The 6,000-nt window shown below is 49.8% G+C and overlaps 1 protein-coding gene across 1 annotated transcript in view; it reads left to right on the top strand.

The window, feature by feature from the left end:
* The window catches only part of ZFHX3 (zinc finger homeobox 3), a 196,080-nt gene that overhangs the window by 157,657 nt on the left and 32,423 nt on the right, over window positions 1-6,000 (top strand). The window lies entirely within an intron of this gene.

The raw sequence follows: 6,000 nt of genomic DNA, 5'->3' as shown, positions 1-6,000 counted from the left end.
GCGTGGCCCCTTCCCCACGGCCGCCGTGCGGCCCCTTCCCCACGGCCCCGGCGTGGCCCCCTCCCCACGGCCGCCGTGCAGCCCCCTCCCCACGGCCCCGGCGTGGCCCCCTCCCCACGGCCGCCGTGCAGCCCCCTCCCCACGGCCCCAGTGGGACGCAGCAGCCCTGGCCCCGGCCCCAGGGCTCCCGCAGCGCGAAGCGCGGGCTGCAGCGGCCGCCGGCTCCTCTGACCTCCAGGCGAACTGATGCAGCTCGCTAAACCTGACAGAGCTCCGACCTCGCGCAATAAACGTGAGCGATGGCCCGCCGGGGCCGGGGCCGGGGCCGGGGCCGGGGCCGGGGCCGGGGAGCAGCGGAGCCCGGCCGGCTGCCGCGCGGAGCACCCCCGCTGGCGCTGCGCGGCTTCGTGCCCCGGCGGCGCTGGGCTCGGGGCTCCGCGGGCTTCTCCCGCTGCGTGGGGCTGCGAAGCTGAGCCGCGAGCATCGCTCCTTTATTTCTCTTAGCAGTCCGTGTGATCACTTTTGTTGCTTTTTTGAACTTTCTTTTTGTCTGCACCTATCAAAGTGCTGCTACTTAAAAAAAAATAATAAGCAGAAAATTGCAGAGCTAGCCACGCTGCAACAACCACTGATTTCTAGCTGGGCACCCGCGCTGCTGCTTGCGCCCCAAGGCTGAACGGGCCCTCTCTGCTCGCACGGCGCCTTGCGGGCTCTTGCCTGCCTGTGCCATCCGCTGTGAGCCCTGAAAGGGACGGCAGTGTCGCGCTCACCGCGTCAGGGCGTGGGYTATCCGAGCAGTGATAAAACACGCTGTGGTTCATGTGTTCTAGGACTTAAACAGAGGCGAGGAAACGAGTAAGTGCTATCGCAACTGCTTTGTGAGGCAGAGTTGTTTCGCTGGTCTCCGAGATGGCTTTGTCGTAGCAGAGTCAGCCCGATACCCGTGGCAAAGCTGGTGGGCTGTGCTGCCTTTGACTCCTCTTTCTCCTTCCTGTTTTACTTTGCTGTTTTCAAGTGCTTCTCCCCTATGTTCCTTGAGTGAGTGGAATCGCTTTTACCGGCTCCGCCGCTGCCTCTGACGTCTCCGGTCTCTCTGTGTTCGTGCTGCTCCTCGCTGGCGGCTGCCGCTCGCCGCCGCGGTCGTGTGCTGCCTCGCGCTGCTGTTCGTGCCTTGTTGACCCTTCGGAAGGAGTTACTAAAACTGCTGCTGTTTGGACCATCTCCCAAACGAGATGCACACTGAATTTTCATAAAGCTTTTGATACGGAGTCTCGTGGTAGGTTAGCTGAAATATTTTTTCAACTGAATTGGGCAGTAATATTTGCACCAATTGGCTGCTGGTTCAAGAACAATACAAAATTGTTAAAAACATTATTGCTTGTTTCCTTTCAGCTACTTTGTAATAACAATAATAATAAAAAACCACAGGTTTCTCACATGTCAGTTGTAGTTCTATAGATATCATCTTAGAAATTATTCCTGAAAGAAAAGATGCAGTGTTTTAGGGTGCCACCTTGCAAGCGTGTGAGGTCATGATATGCTCGTGCCGGGATGATTTTCTCTGTCTTCTGCCCGGTGCAAGTTTCTCTTTGACCGAAAATGGCAGCGAGGGAGCTGTCGCTCTCAGCGACACTGAATGCCTCCTGGCTTCAGTAAGACTTTTTTCTTTTCTGGTACAATCTTTTGCTAGTGCATTTCTGTAGCAATGTGCCAAAGTCAGCTTTTCCCCCAGCCGCTCCCACGCTAAGTGTCTGCAAGCGTCTGAATCCCCGTTTGAACGCGCTGGTGTGACAGTATCCCCTGCGGCCGCGTTGCTCACAGCCTCGCCTGCTCCCCGGTCCGGCCCGGGCTTCGTGCAGCCTCTGAGCTTCGCCAGCTGCTTTGCTGCGTCCCGTCTCTTCGCCCCGGTCCCTCTCGCCAGCTCGCGCTGGTCGCGTCTTCCCTGCGGCGCCTTGGTTCTCCCCGCGCGGCAGACGTGCCCCGCTCCCGCGGGCCTCCCAGGCGCGCTGCCGCGGGGCACGGGCCCGTGCCTCGGCGCTGGTCCGCGGGGAGCCGGCGGCCGATCCGTGGTGCGAACAAGGCCGCCGTCCGCGGCGCCCGCTGCGCTCGTGTCGCTTGTGCTTCCGCAGTGCGAGTTCTCTGGGCGCTCGTGTTTGCAAAGAGCCTAGCAGAGAAGTGTTACCGTGACTGGAACTTCTGGGTACTGTGGTATGAATATTTAATAATAATTTGGTTGTTCAAACTCGCTGCAGGCTGGAAGATATGACACAGCATTAGAAAAACAAATTATTTGACTGCTTTTAGGGCCACAGTTTTGAAAGGTAGCAATAAAGGTGTGGGTACAAAAGTGTGCTTGCAAATCTCTGTATTTACTTCTGTCTATTATACGATGAAGTTATTTATCAAATACAGACTTGAAAAAAATACTGTAGAGCAACAGGCAATATACAGTCCTCTTAGCAGGGCTACAACATTTTATTAGAATGAGCGGTACCTTCAGGGAATAGGGAATGTAAACAGACAGCTTCAGAAAAAAACATTCGCCCGTATGTTATTAACACGAGAAGTAAGAAATGGGCAGCAGTGTTTTACACCCGAATTCCCTCTCCGCGAGGCTTGGGCTGTGCTCCTRTGGCCTTCCGTGCCACTGGCATCTCGCAGTGCGGCTATTTCCTCATATTTATTTGTGATATATTAATACAAACTGTGTGTTTCTACTGAATAGCGACTGTCTGCTGGAAAGAGTGACTGAAACTGTGTGTGGCGTTATCCTGGGCTCCTAAGCTGCTTGGTTTTATCCTGCGAAGCCAGGTCCGAGCACGGATCTTGCCTTGCTGTCCACCCATTCCAGTGCAGACAAGAAGATGGAGGCTGCACGAGCATAAAAACAGATGAAATTAAACCTTTCTGATCTCAGAATTTCCAGAGGAAAACAAGAGCCGTTTTGAGGATGCTCATCTGCTAGGTCGTTGCTGCGGTACTGACTGCCGTTTTGGTCATTTCTAGCCACAGGGCTGCCGACAGACAAGGCAGGCGGATTAGTTTGGTCCAGAGGCTCATGATGCTGAAAAGCAGCTCCAAGAAAATGTCAGGAAGAGGTTTGAGGAGGGAGGCACCACCAAATATGGAATTTTATTTTCCATCAAGCAATGAAAACACACTTCCCTAGTCCAGCTGAAAACTTTTTCCCAGACCGGCTGCTGAACTTAGTAGGAGGAAGGTTTTTTCAGTTGGCGGGGAGGGTGGCAGTTTTTTAGATCAATGGAGATAGCAAAACCCCACTGTAAATTTCTAGGGCAAGTGGCAAGCTGGTTTACGGAATGCAGGGAGATGAGAACCTCTGGCTTACGGAAAGCAGCATGAATTAATAATCATTTAATTGGCTTCTCCATTATGTTGCTGGGTTGGGAGAGGGAAGTTTAGATGAAGGGGCTGTCAGTGGTACTTTAGCTAAAAGAATCTGACTGTCGGGAGGCGGGGTGGTGACTCCCTTTCCATCAGGATCAAGAGTAGTCAGCTTTTCGGGACAGTTGCCATTTTCACCTCTGGACCTAGCAAAAGAAAGGATCCACACTTCTAAGCAAGCATCCCCTCTCACCTCTGAAATAACACCTGGGAGGATTTTTCTTCCTCTTCTGAAAAGCAGAAGTTGCTGAGAAAGAACAAGAAGAAAGGTAGGCCTCCAAAAAGTGCTCTGGTAGGCCAGCATGCCTGCAGCAGCTCTGTCCTGTTGCCTTTGGCTTTCAGGTGCATTTGTTGAGAAATACAGTTTTTCTCAAAGGTCAACGAATCTGAAATAAATGAATTTAAAGAGTCAAAATAATAAAAATAGTAATTAAAAACTTGCCATACATCATACTTTCAACCCAGATAATCCTTCCTTTTTTTCTTCTTTGCAAGGCCTTTATCTCTAAGCATGATCTTTTATATAGTTACAGTACAGGCTGTGTGCTCTACCTTGTCTAGTACTGAGCTGTGATTTGGAGGTGAGGCCTTTCCGACATTTTCAATCTAGGACATTTAATCTGGTCCACTCCACGCAGAGATGCAAAGGTCCTGCACAGCTGTCGGAGCACTCTGCAGGCARTCACAGAGTGTACTCAGAACGGATGCAAGCTGCATGTCCTCATTTCTCCGAGATAGAAGGGAGTTCTTAATTCCTCTGATCTGTGATGTGGACTGAATGTGTCACTTATATATTTGGCAGCTTATGAACAATAAACTTTGCTCTCAATGTTAAAATTCCCATTTGAGTTGTCAACTAAAAAAAATAATACTTAGGCAAATATGGAGCATATATTTTTCAGAACTCTGCAACAAACCAGTTGTTCTGGGGCTTGGACAAATATTAATAATTCTTGTTTTGAAGGATTAATGTTATGGGCTGGAGCAAGTGCATGTAATAAAAACAAGCACTTTAGAGACTGTAAGCAAAGGTAGATTTTTAATTACCTTTTACTTTTCCCTACTTTTAAGCAGGCTACTTCCCAGTAGGAAGGAAATAGGAAAAAAAAAAAAAAAAGTTAGCGACTTCAGAGGTTATAGCTAGCATTCAGCAACTATGGGGCAATTGTCTGCAATTGGGATACTAAAATTAGTGGCTGTGTCTGAAAGCGTCACATTAGTGTGTTGCTAGAAATTGATCACAGGGAAACCAGTAGCAAGGATAAGAACCAGCAACTCCCCAAGCTCCTTGTTGCACCTTGCTGTAGACGGCACCAGATCTCATCGCTGATGGAGAGATCAGTGTCGTAAGTCCCCAAAGCTTAATTTTGAAATAGATATAGCTATAGGAGGTCACCTGAATTTCCTTTCTAATACAGTTTTGTAGATATTTAACGATAGTTACTTTGTTTCCAAAACTGAACGTGTTTTCATTCTTTAATTTGGAAGGGYGGCCAGTACACTTTACCCAAGATTTCTGTGGTCATTTTGTTTTATTACCTCACAGTCCCTTTCCCCTCTTGCAGCACAGGTGATTTCCACATTTAACTTACTGCAAGACAAATCAGGAGTTTTGTAGAATAGTTTGAAGTGGCAATTGATGGATACTGAGCCTGGAGAGACCTTCCCCAAGCCACGTCACAGACTTAATTGCCAGTCAGCACAGAGAAGTTTAAAGGGACCTTAAATCTTGGGAGGTTTGCTGCTGCRGCCCCGGGGACGGGAGAGGAGCAGGGCTTCCAGTGCTGCCTGGTCACGTGTGGACGGACCTTGGGGGTCTCCCCTTGAGTCATTCTTGATTCCTGGCATCCTGATTGCGGACAACATTGTAAAGTCTGAGGTCAACCTGAGCGGTGGACAATGTCAGCAGTAGTTAGCCTCTTTATTGGGGCCACTCTCACGTCRCATGCAGCTTAGCCAAGGCATTTCAGTGTAGGGTGGTCCTCTGCCAGCCGCAGCACATCAGATCTCATTCAGAATGGCCTCGCTCTTYCTGGGGCTCAGTAAGTCCAGCAGCCTCCCAGTGACTTTTTCTCTGCTGTCCTGAACCCACTTACAAGGGGCTGCTTTCCTTGGCAGGAAGCTGGGCAAGTGGGGATGAGGTGATGCTGCACTTTCGTACTCCAAGGATGTTGTGTCAGGTGGAAGTAAGAAGGGTAGCTCTCGGCCTGTAGACGTTTTTTATGACTTTCCAGTTTTGAACCTCAAAAAAGGTGTTGAGTCCAGTCAGCAATTTTGACCTGAATCAAAGCTCACCATTCTGTGCAGAGAGCAGAACAGTGTCTGCAGTCTAGTAAGCCAGCCTTCATACTAGTGGATTGTTTTACACAAAGAAACTACAGGTCGGCACTTGAAGAGCGTTGGGGTCCTACGTTTTTTGGTTTCATATACATATTCAATGGATTTTACATTTGTGCGTGGAGGTTGTGTAACAAGCCAGAGTTAAAATACTAAGCATGCAGCAGAGTGGGAACTTGGCTTTGCCATGGCGAAGTCTACAAGGAGATCTTCAGTAGTGCTAAAGCTCATCAGATCCCTCCTACTAACAATGTTGTT

The sequence above is a fragment of the Rhea americana genome, unplaced genomic scaffold, assembly GCF_003343005.1.
Source record: "Rhea americana isolate MKP2758 unplaced genomic scaffold, rheAme1 scaffold_226, whole genome shotgun sequence".
NCBI lineage: Eukaryota > Metazoa > Chordata > Aves > Rheiformes > Rheidae > Rhea > Rhea americana.
The sequence above is the reverse complement of the archived record's forward strand: the minus strand, read 5'-3'. Positions and strand labels throughout refer to the sequence as shown.